This window comes from Sapajus apella, unplaced genomic scaffold (genome assembly GCF_009761245.1).
Source record: "Sapajus apella isolate SASKATOON/1434 unplaced genomic scaffold, GSC_monkey_1.0 scaffold25, whole genome shotgun sequence".
Classification (NCBI taxonomy): Eukaryota; Metazoa; Chordata; class Mammalia; order Primates; family Cebidae; genus Sapajus; species Sapajus apella.
In genome coordinates, this window is record NW_022436965.1 from 23,330,733 (window position 1) to 23,353,485 (window position 22,753).

The 22,753-nt window shown below is 40.9% G+C and overlaps 1 long non-coding RNA gene and 1 other non-coding gene across 2 annotated transcripts; both read right to left on the reverse strand.

Annotated features, from left to right (window-relative positions):
* Nucleotides 1-5,090: 5,090 nt before the first annotated feature.
* LOC116560230 lies at nucleotides 5,091-6,016 on the reverse strand. The gene is made up of 2 exons (XR_004272863.1): nucleotides 5,866-6,016; nucleotides 5,091-5,552 (listed from the first exon to the last, which is right to left on the reverse strand). It is a non-coding gene; the product is annotated as an uncharacterized LOC116560230 (long non-coding RNA).
* A 15,837-nt stretch (nucleotides 6,017-21,853) lies between these two features.
* On the reverse strand, nucleotides 21,854-21,927 carry TRNAK-CUU. The gene has a single exon. It is a non-coding gene; the product is annotated as a tRNA-Lys (tRNA).
* Nucleotides 21,928-22,753: the final 826 nt, after the last annotated feature.

Below are 22,753 nucleotides of genomic sequence, written 5' to 3' on the forward strand. Positions count from 1 at the left end.
TTTTAAAAATCTCATTACAAAAGCAGTATTTCTTTACAGTAGAATTTTCGGAAGTACAGAAAAACCCACAAAAAAATTACACACACAATGGAATCATACTGTGTATTCTGTTTTGTGGTCTGCTCTGTTTACTTCATAAAATGTAAACCATATTTTTGGTTTTCATTTTTTTCTTTTCTTTTTTTGAGACATAAACCAGAATGTCACTTTACTGATTTGCAACCGGGAACCTAAATATGTTGTGGACTAGAAAGCTCCTGTCATCCACTCTGTATTCTTTTTACGTAGGATGCTTTTCATTTCTTGAATGGATCGTGCTGCAACGTTATTTGGCAATGATTTGCATGTCTTTTCATAGCATGGACATACCAGTCCTCTCATGTAGTTAGCTTGCTTTCAGTTCTTTCTTATTGCAGTGTACAACCTTGTAGATAAATGTGTGTACAGGCTTATAATTTTTTTTCACTGAATTCTTTTGCAGAGGAATTTCTAGGTCAGAGCATACATACCTTTTAAAGTCTTTTGATATTTATCAACAAGATGCACTCCAAGAAGAGTCTTACAGTCTTCTCCAACATTGGATATTGGATATCATTTTCGTCCATCTTTCTAAATGGGAATAAGCCCTTTCTCACAAAGTTATTGTAAGGTTCAAGTGAAGTGAGGACAAAGTGCTACACACAAGTCCTGCCCTTTTGTCTCAGGTTAATATATTTTGCAAGTACGATTACAACAATATAAATTATGGATGTGGAACACTGGCTTAGAAATTACTCTGAACTTCACTCACCGTTAATTCCTTCACCATTTACAATCTGGCTTCTGTGTCCAAATGTCATCTCACGCTTCTCTCTCAAAGGTCACCATTTGCCTTGTAAACTCTTCCTATCCTTGGCCTGTTTATGAAGCTGGTATCTCCAGCCTAACTGTGACTATGTGAGCCCTGATAGCCTTCGAAGAATTATACTATTCAGCAAGAAAGCCAGAGTCAGTTTCTGTTTCATGCAGCAATACCTAGTGTATTATAGGATTCTCAAACATAGCATGCCCAAAGCCACATTCATTACCATTCCAATAAAATCTTTACATATTTCAGCAAAGGAAATAATCTAAGTAATTACATTAGCTGGAAACTTAACATCACTCCCTTTCCTTCATTGCTTGGACTTGGGTATGCGACAGCCCTGCAGCAGAATCCACAAGAGCCATTTATTTAGTTGTGGACTTTGGGGGAAATTATTTAAGTTCTCTGCAACTTGTTTTGCCTTTTTATTTGCAAAATTGGTATACTAACATCAATATTGGTTGGCTGTTGTGAAGATAGTATGGAGTTTGGGCCTACTATAGGCACTTAATAAATAGAGGTTGTAGTTATTACCACCAATTTGTGTTGATGGCACCTCAAAAGAGTTTCTCTTCTAGTCCCTTTGCCCTAGTTCTGGCTTAAGTCTCCTGTGACCTGAGCATTTACCAGAACTTTTTTTTTTTTTTTTTTTTGAGACAAGGTCTGGCTCTGTTGCCTAGGTTGGAGTGGAGGGATGGGATCATGGCTCACTGAAGCTTTGACTTCCCAGGCTGAAGCAATCCTCCTGGGTCAGCTTCCCGAGTAGCTGGGACTATCGGTAGGTGCCACCACATTTGGCTAATTTTTGTAATTTTAATTTTTGTAGAGATTGGGTCTTACCATGTTGGGCAGGCTGGTCTCTAACTCCTGGGGTTAAGCAATCTGCCTGCCTCAGCCTCCCAAAGTGCTGGGATAACAGACATAGGCCACCATGCCTGGCCACAGTAACCTTTTAACTGGCTCTCCCTTTAAAATTCATCACCAACCACCATTACAGTTATTTTTCTAGAGCAGATATCTTCTTTGATGACCGTAACCAATGCCTTTAGAATGAAGTGCAAACTCTCAAATATGGCATTTCAAGATCCTTAATAGTCTAGCTTCAAACTACTCCTCCAGAATCCTCTCATTTAACATTAATAAACATTTGTTAAGTGCCTGTTAGGTGCCAGCTACTAATACAACATATTTTAATAAGGGACCTGTCAATGAAAACAATAAGGCGATCACAGATTGTGACTCTTTTAGCTTGTTTTGTGCTGCTATAATGGAATACCTTGGTGTAATTTATTTTTTTCATTTTTATTTTTTTGTTGTTGAGACAGTCTCACTCCATCTCCCAGGCTGGAATGCAGTGGTGCGATCTTAGTTGACTGCAACCTCTGCCTCCTGGGCTTAGGCAGGTCACCTGCCTCAGCCTCCTGAATAGCTGGGACTACAGGGGTTAGCCACCACGCCTGGGTAATTTTTGTGTTTTTAGTAGAGACAGGGTTTCACTATGTTGGCCAGGTTGGTCTCAAGTGATCTGCCCGTCTCGGCCTCCCAGAGTGCTGGGATTACAGGCGTGAGCCACCTCACCCGACCAGACTGTGTAATTGATAAGGAACAGAAGTTTATTGACATTTTGCATTTGTTATCATTTGTTACTTTGCTTACCTGTATAAAACTCTGTGTAAATTAAGGATATTAGTTGTTTGCTTTCCTGTACTGAAAACATCTTTCTCCAATTTGTCAATGATTTTAAGGCTTTATTGATTTATTTTTGGTCAAAGAGAAACTTCGTGTGATTCATCTATTTTCTGCCTTGGTATTCTTCTTGGAAAGGACTTTTTCATTCCAGGATCGTAAATAAATTGATTTACGCTTTATTCAGAAAATGGATTTATTTTATGCAAAAAATAGAATTGTAATTAACATAATTATAATTATTAATTATAATTGGTATAATTATGATATAAAGTGTATAATTATAATATCAATTATAATATTAATTATAAATATGTACTTAGAATTAATAATTAATTTCAGTGTAAATAGTGCTACAAATTCATCTTTTCTTCCCCTAACAACCTGTTAACCCCACACTATTTTATTTTCCCCACTGACTAGGTTACATATAAATCCACTGGTTGGGAATGGTACCTTTATTATGAACTAAAATGCCATGTGTATTTAGGTCTATTTCTGGATTCTGTATTCTGTTCCGCTGATGTCTTTTTCTTCTTCTGTAATAGACTATTTTAATTATGGCAAGACTATTTGGGTTTTTAAAAACTTTGTTTTTGGGTTGGTGCAGTCAGCATGGTCAGCAGAGTTGGGGCTGCAACTTCAGCTGGCATAGTTGGTGGCTCCAGTGCCACAGAATTAGGCAGGGTGGCCAGGACTGCTGGGGCTGAGGATTGGACTGTTGGGTTGGCATGTTTGGTGGGACTGGGGCTGATGGTTCACCTAGTATAATTGGGGTTGGCCAAGGGGACATGCTGAGAGGCCAAGAGGTTAATTACATACTAGAGGATTGACTGAAAAGGTAAATATATTGAGAGTAAATGGAATCCAGGTTTCTCACTCTCTGAGAAGGGAATTACAAACCTGGAAAAGCAAAGGCTGGAAAAAGCCCTGGAGTGTTAGCTGAGGATTGGAAATATTGGTGTGAACTCATGCTTTTGAATATGGCTTTGATAGACTGACGTAAAAAAATATCTAGGCTGTATGTGTGTGTTCATATATTTCTAGCTCTGTCTCTTGTGATGGCCTAGAAGCAATAATATCCCAGTAACAATGGGCATGTGTAGTGCCTGGATCTTGGTTTCTCAGTGCTATTTTCCACTAAAAGGAGCCAAGGATCCTTGAATAAATTGCTGATTCCAGATATGGAACAAACAAGCACAAGATGAGCCTGAAGGATATTTTTAGTGTCAGAAAGTAAAACTTGCTTGAAGAATAATAAGGGATGTTGTTATTCCTTTTATTCATAAGAACACAGAAGCCAACTTAATGAAGTTTCCACTGACCAAATCTGGGATAATTTAAGCATCAAAACAAATAATGATAATAACAGATACAATCCACTGAATAAAATAGAAATCCACAATTCCATGCTGATATAAATAAACGCATGAATAAATAAATAACTGGGGCAGAGTGGAAAACTCTACCTTGCAGTGAGATGCCAACTAATAAGCAGAGAGGAAATGATAGAGTTAGGATCATTTTGTAATCATTATAGTAATAATTGATTCAAAGAAACTCATCAATGGATCCTAAAACTAGTGGGTGAACATTTGATAAGGAACAGACTGTTTACATAACTCCAAAGTTATTTCCACAGACTACATAGTTATACCAGATATTTAATAGTTAATTTTACAATAGAGGAGTCAGATACTATCTTATAAAAGTTAAAACATCATAGCATAAATGGATATTGTATATATCCTGATAGGATGCCATTAGAACACAGCATTACTTTTGGGGTATTTCTGCCAAAAATTGTATTACTTAAATGTAATTATGAAGAAATACTAAACAAACCCAAATTGATGGACTTTCTGCAAAGTGAGTAACCTGCTCTATGTCAAGATTATAAAAATAAGGTAAGACTCAGGAACTGGTTCAGGTTGAAGGAAACTAAAGAGAGATGACAGCTAAACATTATGTATGATCCTGAACCTATAATAGATATTATTTGGACAACTGACAAATTCGAATGTGATCTGTGAATTAGATTGAATTTCTTATAGAATCCAAGTTGGACAGGAACATGCTGTATATAGAGTAATGCACAGCTTTGCAAGTTAGGCAACAAATATTGTAGAGCTGTTATCCCAGGTGGAAGCCTGATTTTATTAAAAAAAAAATGGTGGTGTACTCAGGGGTTGATTGATTAGCTACTCTTTATCTAAAGTGAAATCAAGGTACAGGAATCCGATTTTCCATTTTCAGCGTCTGTATAAAGAGTGGTCCAGCTTCAGAGTGAAAGGGGAACTGGGTGGAGTTAAGATCTTGGTATTCTTACATACTCAAGGAATGAGTATAACTCCGTTTTCTGAAAAGGCAAATGCCTTTTGCATCTAAATGTTCTTTCTTTAAATTATTTTGAATTGGCAGCCATTTTTACATTCTTTCTGTTTTTATTTTTAAAATTTCATAAATAGAATTAATGCATGTTCAAATTCAGATGAGAGAGAGAGAGAAGGAGGGAGAAAGGGAGGGAGAAGATGTGATGTCTCTTCATTCCACTCCATCCCTTTCTCCCATTTCTCTCTCTGTCTCTCTGTCATCTGATTTTCCCACCCTCCAAAATGGTTCTATTACCTTTCTCAGTTTCTCCGCTTGGAATCATGGCATTTTTAAGCAACGCAGTTAACCTTCAACTACTTCTTTCACAAACCAGAGAGTGCATTTCTTCACTTCCCATGTTGGCTCTTGATGTGCCTACTGCTTTTGTCTCTCTTTATCCCATTTCCACCTGGCCATCTCTGTCAACTATAGCTGTACTTTGACCTACACAGATTAATAATATTTACACTATATTCTGAAACTACTGTTAATTTCTCCATAATTTGTCTATAATTCAATTTTACAAGTTGTGTAATTCAATAACTAGTGTAGATATTATTACAGCAGTATAAATGCTATTTATAGTAGAACCAAATATTGTATTGAGCTACCTCTCCTTATTTTATGTCTAGTATCATGATACCCACACCTCTTTTTTTTTTTTTTTTGAGTCGGGGTCTCGCTCTTGTTACCCAGGCTGGAGTGCAATGGCACGATCTCGGCTCACCGCAACCTCCGTCTCCTGTGTTCAGGCAATTCTCCTGCCTCAGCCTCCTGAGTAGCTGGGATTACAGGCACGTGCCACCATGCCCAGCTAATTTTTTGTATTTTTAGTAGAGACGGGGTTTCACCATGTTGACCAGGATGGTCTCGATCTCTTGACCTCGTGATCCACCCGCCTCGGCCTCCCAAAGTGCTGGGATTACAGGCTTGAGCCACCGCGCCCGGCCCGATCCCCACACCTCTTAATGGACAATGGTGCTATACAAAAATATAGCAATCATAGTTTAATGTTCTTTAATAATTCAGGATCATAATTGTGAACGCTAATTTTTTTTTTTTTTGAAACAGAGTCTCACTCTGTCGCCCAAGCTGGAGTGCAGTGGTGTAATCTCGGCTTACTGCAACCTCTGACTCCTGGGTTCAAGCAATTCTCCTGCCTCAGGCTCCTGAGTAGCTGGAACTACAGGTGCATGCTACCATGCCTGGCTAATTTTTGTATTTGCAGTAGAGACAGAGTTTCACCATGTTGGCCAGGCTGGTCTTGAATTCCTGACCTCCAGTGATCCGCCCACCTTGGCCTCCCAGTCTATGCTGGGATTACAGGTGTGAGCCACTGTGCCCTGCCAATATTTTGCTTGCCATAATCCAATGGTGTCCATAGGGGTACGTACTGAGGTACACAGAGTGGTTTTCTTCTAATAATAATAGCCATAATTTATTGAGGACATTTAGTGTCAGGCATTCTGATGGGCAATTTTCTTATTTTATTTTCTTTTAATAAACAACCCTGTATCATTCCTACTTTTACAGATGAGAAAATACTAGTTAATTAACTGAGAGGACTAGATTTGAGTGAAGGACTGACACTAAGTTGGATTGACCAATTCATTCCAGTTTGCCTATGACTTACCTGATTTATCACTGACAGTCCTGTGTCCTGGGAATCCCCTGTCTTGGATAAACTAGCACTGTTGGTCACCCTGTAAGTCCAGCCTTTCTCTCTGTTCAAAAAATTAATAATAATCATCATCATGATCACAATTTTCATGGCTTGGGCTTCATTGCTCTTCTTATTTTTCAATATATCAAAAAAAATTCTTCTCAGGCCGGGCGCAGTGGCTCACGCCTGTAATCCCAGCACTTTGGGAGGTCGAGGTGAGTGGATCACGAGGTCAAGATATCGAGACCATCCTGGTCAACATGGTGAAACCCCGTCTCTACTAAAAATACAAAAAATTAGCTAGGCATGGTGGCCCGTGCCTGTAGTCCCGGGTACTCAGGAGGCTGAGGCAGGAGAATTGCCTGAACCCAGGAGGCGGAGGTTGCGGTGAGCCGAGATCGCGCCATTGCACTCTAGCCTGGGTAACATGAGTGAAACTCCGTCTCAAAAAAAAAAAAAAGTTCTTCTCAATTAGTCTACATTAAGATAGTAACCTTTCTTTCCTCCTTCCTTCCTTCCTTTCCTTCTTTCTTTTTCTCTCTCTCTCTCCCCGTCCCTCCCTTCCTTCCTCCCTTTCTTCCTTCCTGACGTAGTTTTGCTCTTGTTGCCCAGGCTGGAGTACAATGGCGCGATCTCAGCTCACCACCACCTCTGCCTTCCGGATTTAAGTTTCTCCTGCCTCAGCCTCCTGAGTAGCTGGGTTTACAGGCAAGCACCACCACTCCTGGCTAATTTTGTACTTTTTTTTTTTTTTTTTTTTTTTTTAGTAGAGACAGGGTTTCTCCAGGTTGGTCAGGCTGGTCTCCAAATCCTGACCTGAGGTGATCCTCCAGCCTTGGGCTGGGATCCCAAAGTGCTGGGATTACAGGCATGAGCGACCGTGCCTGGCCAGTGTGGTAACTTTTCTATGCAAAGCATACCTTTGGAGTCTTCCCTTTCGTCCACTACTATGGAATATCTCAAAACTCAGACCTTGAACTTCTTTTCTGTCGACATACTTGCATGATGATTCATTTACTCCCATATCATTTTAATATCATCTTTGTGGGCTAATGACCCCTAAATATATATTGTCAATACAAAGTCCCCCCACAAACTCATGACACAGATACTCAATAACTCATTGGACATCTCTTAGAAGTGAAATAGTTTATCTTAAAATATTCAGACATTTCTCATCTTCCTTGAAAAACTTCCTTCTCTCACAGCCTTCTGCATTTCAAAATAGCAACTCCATCCTATCAGTTGCTCAGGTCAACAACAGAGCTATCCTTGACTCTTCTTTTCCTCTTTTAGCCTATAGAAAAGTCTGGCAAATCCTGTCAATTATGCCTTCAGAATGCATGCAGAATTTGACCACCTTTCATTGCCTTCACTCAAATAACACCTGGGGCCAAGCCAGGTCTCATTTGGATTATTTCATCAGCCTCTTAATTGATTTCATTCTTCCCCACCTAAAGCCTATTCTCAGGAAAAATTCAGTGGTCCTTTTAAAACATGTGTAGGTCACTCCTGTTTTTACAGCTTGTTTTCCATCTCACTCAGGGAAGCCCAGCTTGAGGATGGCTTCATGCTGTGTGCACATCACCCCGCTTACTGCCTCAACCCCACCAACAGTCACCCTGACCTCCTTGCTTCTTGAAAACTCCAGGTATGCTCATTGCTGTTCCTTTTGCCTGAAAGGCTCATCCCCCAGTTATCTGAAATCAGGACCACTACAGAATACGTGGGACCCAGTGTGTAGTCAAAATACGAGGCTTCTTGTTAAAAAAATCTTTAGGAATTTCACGATGGTGGCAGCAGAGAATCAAACCAAGTGTGTGTCTTTTCTGAGTGTCTGAGTGTGAGGCCCTGTGTGCAGGAAGTCTGAAAGTCTCCTCCCTAAGCACCATGCAAGAGTTTGTTCAACAGTCACCTTCTGATTTTTTATTCTTCTTATTTTCTTTTTCTCTTTAGCATTTCTCACCCTCTAACACACGGTGTAATTTACTTAATTATTCTATATTTTCTGTCCTCTCCCTGCATTAGAATATATGAAGGCCAGGGGTTTTGCTTCAGTCACTGCTGTGTCTTTAGGTCCTGGGACAGTGCTTGGCACATAGTGAGCACTCGAATACTTGAAGAAAGAGAGAGAGAGAGAAGGAAAGAAAAAGAAAGAAAGAAAGAAACCAAGAAGAAGAAAGAAAAGAAAGAAAGAATGAAAGGGAGGGGAAGAGAGAGGCAGAGAGGGAGGAAAAGGAGGAAGGAAGGAGGGAGGGAGGGAAGGAAAAAAGGAAGGAAGGAAGAGAATACATTGATTTTGTAGCCATCAGGTAGGAATAATCAATTTTGAATCCATTCTTCAGAGGCAGAGTCTCACGGACCTGCAATATCTGTATAAAAATTACATGAATTGTTTTTATTTGCTTCAGTTTTTACCCCACGACACATTTGGGCCACAGAGCAGCTGGACCTTCTTGCCTTCTAATAATAAATACAGTCTCTCCATATGTACTTTTTTCTTATGCAATCCTGCCTCTCCTTATAAGGTCCTAAAACTGGGGGTTCCTTCCTTCCTTTCTTCCTTCCTTCCTTCCTTCCTTCCTTCTTCCTTCCTTCCTTTCTCTTTCTTTCTTTAGAATTCTTGGCTCTTTTTATCTTTTAAATCTTTTATCTTTTATAGATGAAATGGTTTAGAAATCAAAAGTTATAAAAGTGAAAAGTCTCTATCTTTGCTTGTCCAGCTACCTAGTTCCCTTCCTCAGAAGAAAAAAAATATTATCTTTCAAGTTTCTTGAGTCTTCCCAAAGATGCTCTAGGCAGAGACTGTACTAGCAAATACATGTGTGATGTATATGTCTGCACCTGTTTTTCTTTCACAAAAATGATAGCATAATAGGATGTGAGAATGGGAAGATTTATGTCTCACTTTTGACTGAAGTGCCAGAACTCTAGGTTCCAAATACTCTTATGTTTCCCAAGGAGATGGGAGGGGTCTGTTGTACCTGGAAAAAGGGTTTCTGAAAACAGGTATTGCAAGCCTTAAGCCTTCACCTTGTGAGGGTATGAAAGAGGTTGGAAAGCCCAAAGTGGAATTAGAGATTGATGAGGAAGAGGCTGTTACCTTAAGCTTTGAGTGCCATACCCCTTCCCCCAGGGAAGCAGGATTTCCCTCACTTTCAGCCCAGGGCTGAAGTTGCTCGTCCACTAAGGTGACTTTGCCTCACAGGGGACATTTGGCAATGTCTGGAGACATTTTGTGTTGTTCCAGCTTGGGGGCTGCTGCTGGCATCTATTGGCTAGTGGCCAGAAATCCTGCTCGTCTTAGTCTGGGCTGCTGCAACAAAGCATCTTGAAATGGATAACTTTACTGTTCACAGTTCTCGAGGCTGGAAAGTCCAAGATGAAGGCGCTGGCAAGTTTGGTAGACACCAGCCAAACCTTTGGTAAGGACTACTCTATGCTTCATAGTTGGCACCTTGCTGTTGCATCATCATATGGTGGAAGGGACAAGCACGCTCCCTCAAGCCTGTTTTATAAGGGCATAAATCCCATTCATAAGTTTAGAGCCCTCATGACCTAATCACTTCCCAAAGACCCCACCTCTTATTCTTATGCATTGGGGGTTCCAACATGTGAAGTTTGGGAGGCCACCAACATTCAGACCACAAGACTGCTAAACATCCTCAAATGCATATGATAGTCCCCTGCAATAACAAAATACAAACCCTAAATGTCAGTATCATTGAGGTTGAGAACCATTGGCCTAGGGAAAGGGGCCTCTTTTGGCCCTCCTGTGGAATGGCTAAATGTCTTTTGCAGTTGGTAGATGCACAGGAGCCATGTCTAGAGGCTGGGGCTGGCTCTCTGTGCTAGTGGAGGAGAGAGACGAAGGTGCTGAATGGGGAGCCATCTCCATCCCCAGAGTGTCTGATGGAGGATGCTGAGCAATTACCGTGGCCCAGATAAGAATGGTGAATGAGAGCGAGAGAGCGAGAGAGAGAGAGAGAGAGAGAGTGAGAGAGAGAGAGAAACAGAGACTGAGGGAGCACTGCATGGAGAGGTGAGCTCAGGTGAAAGAGTCTGGAGGGATACAAGAAGCTCTGGAGGAGGGGAGCAGTCAGGATAACCTACACCAAGGGAGATAGAGGTGAGATATCTCCAGCTTGGGGAAGGTATGACACATAGGGGGTGCCTCCAAAGAACTTCCCAAAGTACTTCAGGAGAGAATGAGTCTGCATCAAACACCTTGAAGGCCCAGATAGCTGATGACAGTTCTCAACATTATTAAGAAAGTTAGAGACTGGCTGACACTCCAGTGGCACACAGAGAATAAAATCCATAGCTCACAAGATCCTACTGGGTTTGATCCCTGCTGGCCTCTCTGACTTCATCTTCCCTTTGTTATTTTGCTTGAGCCACAGTGGATCTCAGGCTGATCCTTGGACACACCGAGCTTGTTCTGATCTCAGGGACTTCATGCTTGCTTTTTCTGTCTTGCATCTTCTCTGTTACCTCTCTTTATGCAAGTATCTGCCAAAATGCCACCATCTCAGAGAGGCCTTTCCCGATCAGTCCATCTAAAATAGACAAGCAACTGGTCACCATCTCCTTCCCTTCCTTTATTTCTCTTCGGACCACTTGCTATCTAATCTTTTGTTATAACGTATTCACTTATTTTGTCATTCCTCCATTATAAAGTAATATTCCTCCAGGAAAAACAAACAAACAAAAAATAAACAAAAAAAACTTCACCTTTATATTCCCAGGGTCTATGGCAAATTTAACATCTGGTAAATGCCCAGTAAATATTTGTTTAATAAAGGAAGGAACAAAGATCTGAGCAAGCTGTTGTGATTTGCCAAGCTGTTAAGTGAGTGGAGTCTTAGCTCACTTCTGCCTCCTTGATGCTGAGCTGTTTTGCAACAGCTGAGCTGTTTGCTCAGGTAGTGTTATGAGCACACTGTCTGTCCAGTGTCTCCTCAGCAAAGATCAGCTTGCCTCAGCTCTGACTTTGCCCATCCACTGACATTCTCCTGTCAAATTCCCTGGTCCCTGAGCAAAAGACACGGAGGGCAAGGGAATAGCATGGCCGAGCCAAACACTTCACGCAGCTTTTCAGATAAAAAGCTCTCTAGAAGCTTCCTGTTTAAGCACTTTGGGTTAAAAGTTGTAAATTAAAAGAGAATAATGACTGCCTGTCATTATTTTTCTAAGTCAAATACGGCTGTGCTTTATTTATATTCTAATTTAAGAGAGATATGTTTTTTTCTTTTCCTTTTTTTTTTTTTTTTTTTTTTTTTAAATGAGGCAGAGTATTACTCTGTCCCTTAGGCTGGAGTGTGGTGGCATAATCTCTGCTCACTGCATCTTCTGACTTCTGGGTTCAAGTGATTCTTTCGCTTTAGCCTCCCAAGTAGCTGGGACTACAGGCACCTGCTACCACGTCCGGCTAATTTTTGTATTTTTAGTAGATGGGGTTTCACCACGTTGGCCAGGCTGATCTCGAACACCTGACCTCAAGTGTTCAGGTGATTCACATTTGTAATCCCAACACTTTGGGAGGCTGAGGCTGAGGAAGGAACGAATATCTGAGCAAGCTGTTGTGATTTGCCACTGTTTGATTGGGCTTCACCTTTGTGTATCAATGGAGTCTTATCTCACTTCTGCCTCCTTGACACTGAGCTGTTTTGCAACAGCCTCAGCCTCCCAAAGGTGCTGGGATTGCAAGTGTGAATCACAGCATCTAGCCATATTTCTTTTGTTCTTATTTTATTGTGCTATATAATGTACATAAAGTGCTAAAATACACACACACACACACACACACACACACTCATTTCAGTACTGCCTAGGTCAAGAAATAGAACACTGCTACCACCCAAATGCCAAAAGTGGGGGCTCCTACTTGTGAGCCCCAAATACCTGAGATAGGTCTCAGTCAATATAGGAAGTTAATTTGCCAAAATTAATGATGCACACCCCTGACACAGCCTCAGGAGGTCTGACAACATGTGCCTAAGGTGGTCAGGGTATAGGTTGGTTTTATATATTTTAGGGAGAATGAGACATCAATCAGTATTTTTAAGATGTATATTGGTTCAGTCCAGAATGGTGGGACAACTTGGAGCAGGGAGGGGGCTTCCAGGGTCATAAGTAGGTAAGAGACTAACGGTTGCATTTTTTTGAGTTTCTGGTTAGCCTTTCCAAAGGAAGTAATCAGATATGCATTTGTCTCGGTGAGCAGAGAGGGATGACTTTGAATAGAATGGGAAGCAGGTTTGCCCTAAGCAGTTCCCAGCTTGACTTTTCCCTTTAGTTTAGTGATTTTGGGGTCCCAATATTATTTTTCTTTCACATACTTAATTACTGCCGTATCCCTACCTATTAGAAGTCATTCATCCTGACTTTTGTAACAATTTCTTTGTGTTTAAAAAAATTTCATCATCTGTAGATGCATTTCCAAATAAGATAGTTTATTTTCCTATTTATGAACACCATTTGAATAAAGTCACACTTTATGAATTTTGTTGTTTCTTCCTTTGCTCAATGTTATATTTATGGGAGTCATCCAAATTGTGGCACATAGCTGAGTTTATTCATTTTCATTACTCTAAAGTCCATTATAGGACTAAATCACGCTTGAAAAAAATCAATTCCAATATGGGTAGACATTTTTGGGTTGTTTCCAGTTTGGTACTATTATGGAAAATGCTTTTATGAATATACATACTTATAGAGGTATTTTGGTGCTGGTGTGTACCATTTTTTTTTCCTTTGAGTGAGCACAATGAACACAATGTGTACCATTTTTCAAAGATATATTCCTAGGCCTGTAAGTGCTAAGTCATACATATGTCAACTTCCTAGGTGGTACCAAATTGTTCCTATACGTTGGTACCTATCACCCACACAGCAAGCAGTGGAGGAGACTTCCCATTGCTCAGTAACCTTACCAACACTTGGTGTTGTCAGGTTATTAAATTTGTTCTTAGATTTTCTATTTTTTTAGAAACAGGATCATGCTCTGTCACCCAGGATGGAGTGCAGTGGCATGATCATAGCCCACTGTATCCTTGAACTTCTGGGCTGAAGGGATCCTCCCATTTCAGCCTCCTGAGTTGCTGAGACTGCAGGTGCGTACCACCATGCCTGGCTCATTTTTAATTTTTTTTGTACAGAAGGGGGTCTTGCTGTGTTGCTTAGGCTGGTCTCAAACTCCTGGTCTCAAGTAATCCTCCCACTTTGGCCTCCTAAAGTGCTGGAATTACAGGCATAAGCCACCATGCCTGTTTAAATTATTTTTTAGTTTGGAAAAAATGGGCCGCGTGCAGTGGCTCACGCCTATAATCCCAGCACTTTGGGAAGCCGAGATGGATGGATCACCTGAAGGTCAGGAGTTTGAGACCAGCCTGGCCAACATGGTGAAACCCTGTTTCTACTAAAAATATAAAACATTAGCTGGGTGTGGTAGCAGGTGCCTGTAATCCCAGCTACTCAGGAGGCTGAGGCAGGAGAATCACTTGAACCTGGGAGGTGGAGGTTGCAGTGAGCCAAGATCCCTCCTGTTTTGGGGAGAAGGGGTTTGCATTCAAGGGACTCAGTTTTAGAAATATTACAAAATAAAAACCCAGACTCTTCCAGTCCTTTAGTAATTCTTTTAATGGTCTAGGAAATCTGTGTTTTATCCTGACTTTTATGATAATGGCTTCTTTGCTTTTTAAAAATGCTTTATCACTCCAGTGTGCATCCCTAAACACTATAGTTAAGTTTTATCAGTTAAAAAAAAGATGTCTTTTAAATCTCTTTTAACTACAATTCCCCATATTCTTTTTTCACCTTGCACTTTATTTGTTGAATAAACTAAATTGCTCTGTTAATAGATTCCCATAGCATGGATTTTGTTAATTACATTGCATAGTGTAGTTTAGCATATTCCCTGTCATTTGTATTTTCTGTAAATTGGTAGTTGGATTTAGAGTTTTGATTAGATAGGTTTGATTCTTTTTTTTGGCAAGACTACTATGGAGATGATATTGTGTTGTGTCCTTTTATCAGATGACACACAATGTCACGTATGTGTGTGTGACGTGTGTGAGAGTGTACGTTAGCAGCCATTGATGCTGATTGCCTAGTTCTATTAACATATTAGGAGTTTCAAATGATATTCTAATTTAATCACTGTTTCTTCATTTATTAGCTTTAATATGTCTATTAAAAGACCCCTCCCCTGACTATTTGGCTACTGAATGATTCAGTTCATATATGAAAGGCAGAACAAGTGTCTGGTTTTTCCCTTTATTTAAAAGTTCTCAAAATAGTTAAGTTGCTTCCTTATCATACTCCACAGGTGACCAAATAGAGTTTTTTAAAAAGTAACATTTTATATATAACTGAAATCATTTGAAATGCACCAAATATGTTTAAATCCGTTTAAACCCATGGATTTAAACATATTTGGTGCATTTCAAATGATTTCAGTTTTTATTCTTCTTGATGCTTGTGTTCCAGTTATTCTGTCTTTGCTAATAAGTGACTCCTGAATTCCTTTAACGTGGCCCTAATGATCATGTGTCGTTTCCTTCGTTTCTATTATGAGATGTCTAGTATAAGACTCGTCTTGTACCTTTCCTGCCTTAGACATGGAATCAGCCATGATTTCTTTTAATGGAATATAGATTTTAAAATCATGATATTGGCATTAGATATATTCATTCATACTAGGTTGATCATTATTTCTTGGTCTTTTCAGTGGACAGAGCAAGGGAATTTTTGAAGATAAAATACCTTACAAGTTAATATTGATACTTCTCTACTTCAAACTCAGCAATACAAGGCTTTAACTTAATCTCTTCAAATACTTTATCACCTTTCCTTCTGATTGAGAATTGGCTTAACTTGCCTTAACTTCCCAGTGGTTCTTTTGGACTATGTATAGTTGGGTGAGAGCAGAACTGACTGATCCTGATGGAGTGAATGCTGGCGGCATTCTTTGGCGAAAGCTCAGTTCCAAAAGGGTAAGATATTAGGGTTAGTAAGTTAGGCCTGAGCTTCTTCAAGTTATCACTGTACTAGAATTTAGACCATATTGGTAAACTAAATCTAGGACAGGTCAATACTTGGGACTCAAGAACAGGTATAGGGCTGCAACCAGTAAGCAACCAGTAACCAACAAGAACCAGGAAGGCACAGACTGCCAGAGAATCCAGGAGAGTGGCTGGCAGAGGCTGAAGAGGCAGAATGGAACATGGAAATCAATGAAATTCTGAAGGAAGCACAGCATCTTTAAATAACTTATCTAAAGAGTGAAGGTAGGGGGGGTTTGGAGTCTTGCCAAGAGGTCATGGCAACTGGTGGTGGTGGGCAGAGTTCAGGACCTTAAATCAAGACCTACTAGAGAAAACCAAATGGCTCACATAAGTGCATGGTTGATCTAGGAGAGGCTGGGGGCACCCACCCACATCTCAGCTACAACCATTTCCATGGATTACAGTTTCCAGCTGTCAGCCGCTGTCATTCTTTGCCTGAGGGCACGCTCTGACTGCTGAAACCACTCTACCTGGGTATGCTGTTGATACTAGAGAATTACCAGAGGTTCCTCTGCACCCGGCAGCTGCCTCCCAGATTGTATTTTTCAACCAGGTTTGGGTTCCTGTCTTTCCTTGTGCCACAGGCCCACATGGACACTATATTCTAGTAGTAGGATGTAGTTCTTCCAGCAGGTTATTCTGTTTCACATTTTTGTACCTTTGTGCATGCTGTTCCCTCTGCTTCAATTCTCTTCTCCCACGCCAATCTTCTCCAACAATTCCTCTTTCTTATCCTTTAAAAATGGTCTAAATGACCATATCTTTGAAGCTTTCTTCCCTAGTCGTAGGGGCCTTTTTCTTATGTTCTTATGCTGATTTTTATTTATTTATTTATTATTTATTTTTATTTTTGGACATTGGGTCTCACTTTGTTGCTCAGGCTGATCCCCAACTCCTGGGCTCAATCTATCCTCCAGCCTTGGCCTCCCAAGGTGCTGGAATTATAGGTGTGGGCCACAACACCTGGTCCAGTCCCCTTCATTTTGCATATGAGGGAAAAAGGGTAAACTAACATTTATTGAAGTAGATATTTTATGTGTTACAAATCCTACAAGATGGGTATTACCCTCATTTTATGGACAAAAGGATGTCAGTCATAGAATTCAGTAACCGGCCTAAGGATACAAGCTATGTGCTAGCAGTGGGATTAAAATCTAGGTTGGTCTATGACTTTTAGGCCACTTGTCTTTGGGTAATAACTCCATAACTAACATCCAGTCAGGCACTGCTTTCTGTTTTAATGCCATAATCTATTTCCTCTATAGAAATCATATCATCTAAAAAACTCAAACTGACACTACTCAGGAAACTCTTGGTTACATAAAGTCAATCAGTAGCCTTCTATTACTCAGCCCTGTTGGACCCCAACTTGACTGGTGAAATGGCCAAAGCAGTGGACTCTCCTGCATTTCACTTAGATTCCACTGAATGTGTGACTTGGAGATGCAGTGGAGGAGCTCACTTTTCTGAAGGAGGAACTGCTGAGTACAGGACCAGTCAGCAGGGTCACTTGGGAGAAAAGGGAAATCCATGCTGAAACAATGAGAATTGAGACCTGTTGAAAGAAAAGAGGCACTAGGGAAAGAGGACCACCACGTGGGAGAAGAAAGGGGTGAGGGTATTTGCAAAGACAGCTTTTGAGGGCACTAAGTTGTAAGAGTGTAGGGCAGCAGAGACAGCGCCCTGAAGAAAAATGGAGTCACTGGAAGGTAGTGCTCTGTGGTTGTCATCCTGTGCCACCTTGTGGCCACCTCATCACTTCTCCTCAAATGCTCCACCTTCCCTTATTCCCTTTTATATTTCTAATTCCTCCTATATCTTGGGAAGTCAAAATCACTTGAGTTGTTCCCCTAGCAACGCTTAATTTCAGTGGTAGATCTCAAGACATTGATTTCTTTGGACTCTCCTTGGTAATGTGGAAGGAATTGATTGTGGAATACTGAGAGCTATGAGAGAAAGAGGTGGAAAGCAGAGAAAGTTTTCATGTATTTCTCCACTGTGCTGCTAACACAATCATAGAGAAACTATTGTTGAGAATTTCCATTATCAATGGATGACAATTCATATTGACCCTTGTGTTAAAGTAGAAATGAAAATGGATTCTGATGCTTTTACTGAATTGAAGCAAAAGCTTGTTTGCTTAATTAATGTCCTGGACACTAAGTAGAGCCTATTGCAAGAAAGGAAAAAGTAACTATGAGAAAGAATGCCCCACTGTCCTTGCTCAAAGAATGATTGTGTCAGAGAAACTCCTGTGGTGGCAAGCTGCTGTGGGTTTGGGATTATGGCTCTAGAATAATAATAGTTAATACCTGTTTAGCACTTCCAAATGCCAGGTCTTCTAAGCACTTCATATCATCAACCTATTCAATTCTCACAACAGCCCTATGAAGTTGGTGCCATTATTATCTCTTTTTTACAGACAAGGAAGCTGAGGTTGAGTAACTTGTCTAGGGTCACCCACACAGTAATCACCACAGCCGAAATCAGAACCCAGGAGTTTGTGCCAGCAACCACTAGAGTCTTCTGTCTTCCTCATACGCATGTTCTATTTACAATGTCAAGTTCACATATGTCTGTGAACTCTGGCCCTTCCTCTGTGTATCCTACTATTTCTAGAGTTGTCTGCCCCACAGTGCCATTTCTCCTGACTAGGAGCTTTTGAGAAAAGGCTTTCACATCAGCTTTTTCCACTCATCTTTGTTCTCCTCCCACTGCCTCTTTTCCAAACACTCAGTCTATACTGGTTTGGCAATGAATGGGAATGTCCAAGATATTGTGATATTAAAAAAATGATGGAAGAGTAGGAGTTAGGGAAGGTGAACCCTCAAATGTCTTTCCTTCCCAAGGCTTAGTGCACAGAGAGTCATTCAGGTGGATACAAGATAACATCAGAGAACAACACACACCAACCTGCCCACAACCTGTGGTGAGTGATACTGAGCTCTTAAGGCCAGTGGATCTGAGGTTCATAATCTTTCTTGCCCCCTTAAATGGCTTGAAAGCCTAAAATATAATTCATCTAAATTCCAGCAGACAGAGTGACCTGAAACATCAGTAAGGTAGACCAGCTATATGAAAAGAGGAAAGGAAGAGCCAGAAAACAGTAGAAGCCAAAAAACTATTTGAGTTGCTAGAAAATTAAAGAGAATCAGTCTGCTGTTTCTAGTACCCTTCTCTCTGCTATACCATTTCAGAGCTCTATGGAGAACAAGACACTGGACTCCTAATGAAGATAGATTCCAGCTAAGATTAAAAAACGACACAAGAAAAACTCCACGGGACCTATGGAGAACTCACTAGGCAGAGTGGCTCAAAGACGTGAAAATTATAGTGACACTGGTTTTATAAGTCAGAGCCCAGATCATCAAAGCACAATGTAACACCGGTATAGCTTCATAATGGAAAAGGAAGACCTTTCCTTTTATTAATAAAGTTCCTGGAAAAGCAACTCTATATATAGGGAACTCAGAATTACAGTACCCTTTGTATAGTCAGAAACAAGCTTGGAAGTGAAGTAAAAAACAGTATAATAATGTGAGCAATGTGAAGTGACCTCAGTGGAATGGAGGCAAAGCCACTGTGAGAATAGGAGAGATTCAGCCAGGCACTGTCAAAGGAGAAGGGAAGGGGGTAACACAGTGATTTGAGAAGTACAAAGATGTCATGTATGTAGGGCTTTAAATATTAGCATTGTTATTCCTTTCGGAAAATAGACAAGGTCTGCACAGCTAAGAACAATTCCATGCTTTATGTGCATTTGCTGAGAAAACAACTTAAGTAAATCTAAAATAATTCTGACAAAGAACTGATCATAGTCTATGACTCCTGAAGGTTTCTGAAGAAAGTGGCATACACGCTCTGAGTGTTGATTGGATGCAAATTCTTTGCGGGTCATTCAGGCATCCTTTCATCCTTCCTCTTCTGGGCCTATGAGTTAACTCAACCATAAGACCCACAAACACACAGCTTAGATTTTCAGAGGCAGGACTAATTTAAACCAGCCACCTTCCCCACAAGTTCAATAGCTTTTTTTTCATCTTGTATCCTGATAATGGTCCAGAAAATATGGTCCTTCTATCCATGAAACAGATGCTTAGATAATTTTAATTTCCTTCTATTTCCAACCACTCCCCTCCACTGGTTCAGCTGTTGCCTTTCTTCTTTCAAATTTTTCAATTATTTCCTTTTTCTTTCCTCTCTGTTATCCTTCATTATTCTCGTATTTTCTTCCTGAAACTCTAGTCCCTGCTAGGTCTCACTAGTGTGCAGAATGGGGTTGGCAGAACACCAATCACCTCAACGTATTCCCTTCCCTCTTCCCCTCTCCTCCTCTGCCTTCTTTTCTCTCCTCTCCTCCTCTCCCTTGATCTCCAAACCCCTCGCACTCCCTCCTTTCTTTCCTTCCTTCTGACGGTATTCTCTTCCCCAGAAGCAGCATTTTCGTTTTCCACTCAGAATCTTACTTCACCAACATGCCCACACCTTCCCTGAACCTACACAATAACTGATTTTCTCACAAGACCTGTTGCAACTGTCCCCTCCCAGGGTTGTCATTATCAGTATTATTATTGGGCTGTTTTGTTTTTCCATCCCAGGAGCAAACTCTGGAGTCTTGATCCAGTCACCTCCTCCAGCACACGCCGGCAGGGTACCCAGCAGGGTGTGATCTCAGACACGCAAGGGAGACTCCGTGGGCCCCTCCCACATCCCAGCACTCTCACTTACTGGGATTCCTCTGAAACCGCTCTCTTGGCCCCATAGGAACACTCGGCTTAAGTCTCGGCTCCTCCCTTAACTGGGATTTTGATCTTTAGTCACTAACATCCATGTCACAGGCAAGGGGAAAAACAGCCCCCTTTTCCGTCCAGTTTCTGTTTCCCTAAACCCCGCCCTCCCAGGGAAGCTGACCACTCAGCTTGGGCTTATGTAGCAGCACCTGATTGGTGGATCACGGAAAGCCCGCTGAAGAGGGCGGAGCTCATTGGGCCGACTCCCCGCGCTTGCTAAGTGCCGTCGCCCAGGTCTGCACAGCAGGGACTTTGGCTGCGACCCGGGGCGGCCTGTTGCCATAGCGAGTGTAGAGGCCCCCAGGCAGCGCGCTGAGCCCCAAGCAGGTCCCGGGAGTGCCGGGGACACAAACCCCAGTTCCTTCAGGAGGCCTTCCAGATCGACAAAGAGAGGTGGGACAGCCCCGTTGGCTTCACCCCAAAGCATTATTATTATTCACCCTTGAAGTAAAAACCCACTTGCTTTTGACAGGGGCACAAGAAATACTTTTATTTTATGAGTCAGTGTAATTTCAGTGTAATTGTTTAAAATAAGTAAACTCTGAAAAGGTCGGCAGTCAGCCTTTCTGTCACTTACCTACTTTTGGCCTTTTGTATGAGAAAAACATCTTTCCTACTGTTTTTTTTTTTTTTTTTTTTTTTTTTTTTTTTTAACATACTTGCTAGACATTTACATTTTGTTACTTGGGAGCCTACGGTGTTTCCTCCTACGTAGAGATTACACCTCGAATCCCTGCCACATTCTGAAAAGTAGGTACAGTTTACCTACTTTCTAGTTTCAGATATGTTAAAAGATGCAGAAAGAGTAAAGGAATATGCTGAAGTTACTCCTCGTGGGATTGGGGCTGGCCACTGTAAGGGACATTCCTCCCATATCATATCGAACCCCCTTGGTTTAAAGAGAAAAGACTGGTTTTCTGTCAGAAGGTGGAGGGCACTGATGGAGGAGGTGGGTAATAAGCAGACAAAAAGGGAAAGTGGGATAATGTACCCAGCATTCTTGAATATCCTCAGTGTAAAAATATTTCCCTTTCCTGAGTCGTTTTTGTTTTAATGTATGCATGTATGTATACATTTTAGCAAATAGTCAAAAAGCATTTGGAGCTAAGTAGATCAAGAGGTTGGTTGGTGCCATTTTTTTTCCTTATTTTTTTTTGAGACAGGGTCTCACTCTGTCACCCAGGCTGGAGTGCGGTGGCACTCTGGGCTCATTGCAGCCTCCGCCTCCTGGGCTCAAGTGGTCTTCCCACCTCAGCCTCCCAAGTAGCTGGAACTACAGACATGCACCACCACACCTGAATAATTTTTTTATTATTTATTTATTTATTTTTTTGTAAAGATAGGGTTCTGCCATGTTGGCCAGGCTGGTCTCGAATTCCTGAGCTCGAGTGATCTGCCCATCTTGGCATCCCAGAGTGCTGGGAAACAGTGCCCAATGTGGGGCTTGAACCCACAACCATGAGATTTAAGAGTCTCATGCTCTACCAGCTGAGCTAGCTGGGCACCCCATTTTGGAATTTAGAAAGAAAAAGAAAAAATTGACTATTAAGGAATGTACTGGTTTTCTCATGTAACTTGGAAAGTGATTCCAAAGAGGAATTCCATGAACATTCTGATCAGTGTGGTGGTGTCACCTGGAATTAGGTATGTAGCTTCCAAGGGGTGTCCTTTGAAAAGCAATCCTCATTAGGATGTATAAATTCTGATAGTTAAAATTAGTCCATCTTTCCTTCTTTCCTTCTCTCTCTCTCCCTCTTCTATCGCTCTCATTTTCACACAAATGATTTGAGGAAATGGCTTAATAGAGTCATTTCATTTAAAGCTACTGTAGAATATAAAAAATATATAAATGTGGAGTGTATTACTATTATTTTAGGCATTGCCAAATTTATTACTGAAATTCTTAGTCCAGATGAAACCCCATCTCTACCAAAAAATACAAAAATTAGCCGGGCTTGGTGGCACACGCCTGTTATCCCAGCTACCAGGGAGGCTGAGACATGAATCACTTGACCCTGGGAGGTGGAGGTTGCAATGAGCCGAGATTGTGCTCACCACTGCACTCTAGCCTGGACTACAGAGTGAGGCCCTGTCAAAAAAAAAAAAAAAAAAAAAAAGGAAAAAAAAAAAGAATTCTTCTTAGTCATCACTGATTATATCTTGTGGTATTCAGATTAAACGAGGCTATAGATACATCACTATATAGATAAAAATGGAAAGCATTGAACAAAATATTTTCAATATATAGATGAAAATGGAAAGCATTGAACAAAATATTTTCCTATTGACTTTGTAATTTGAGAATTTAAAAAAAATTTTATTTCTGCAA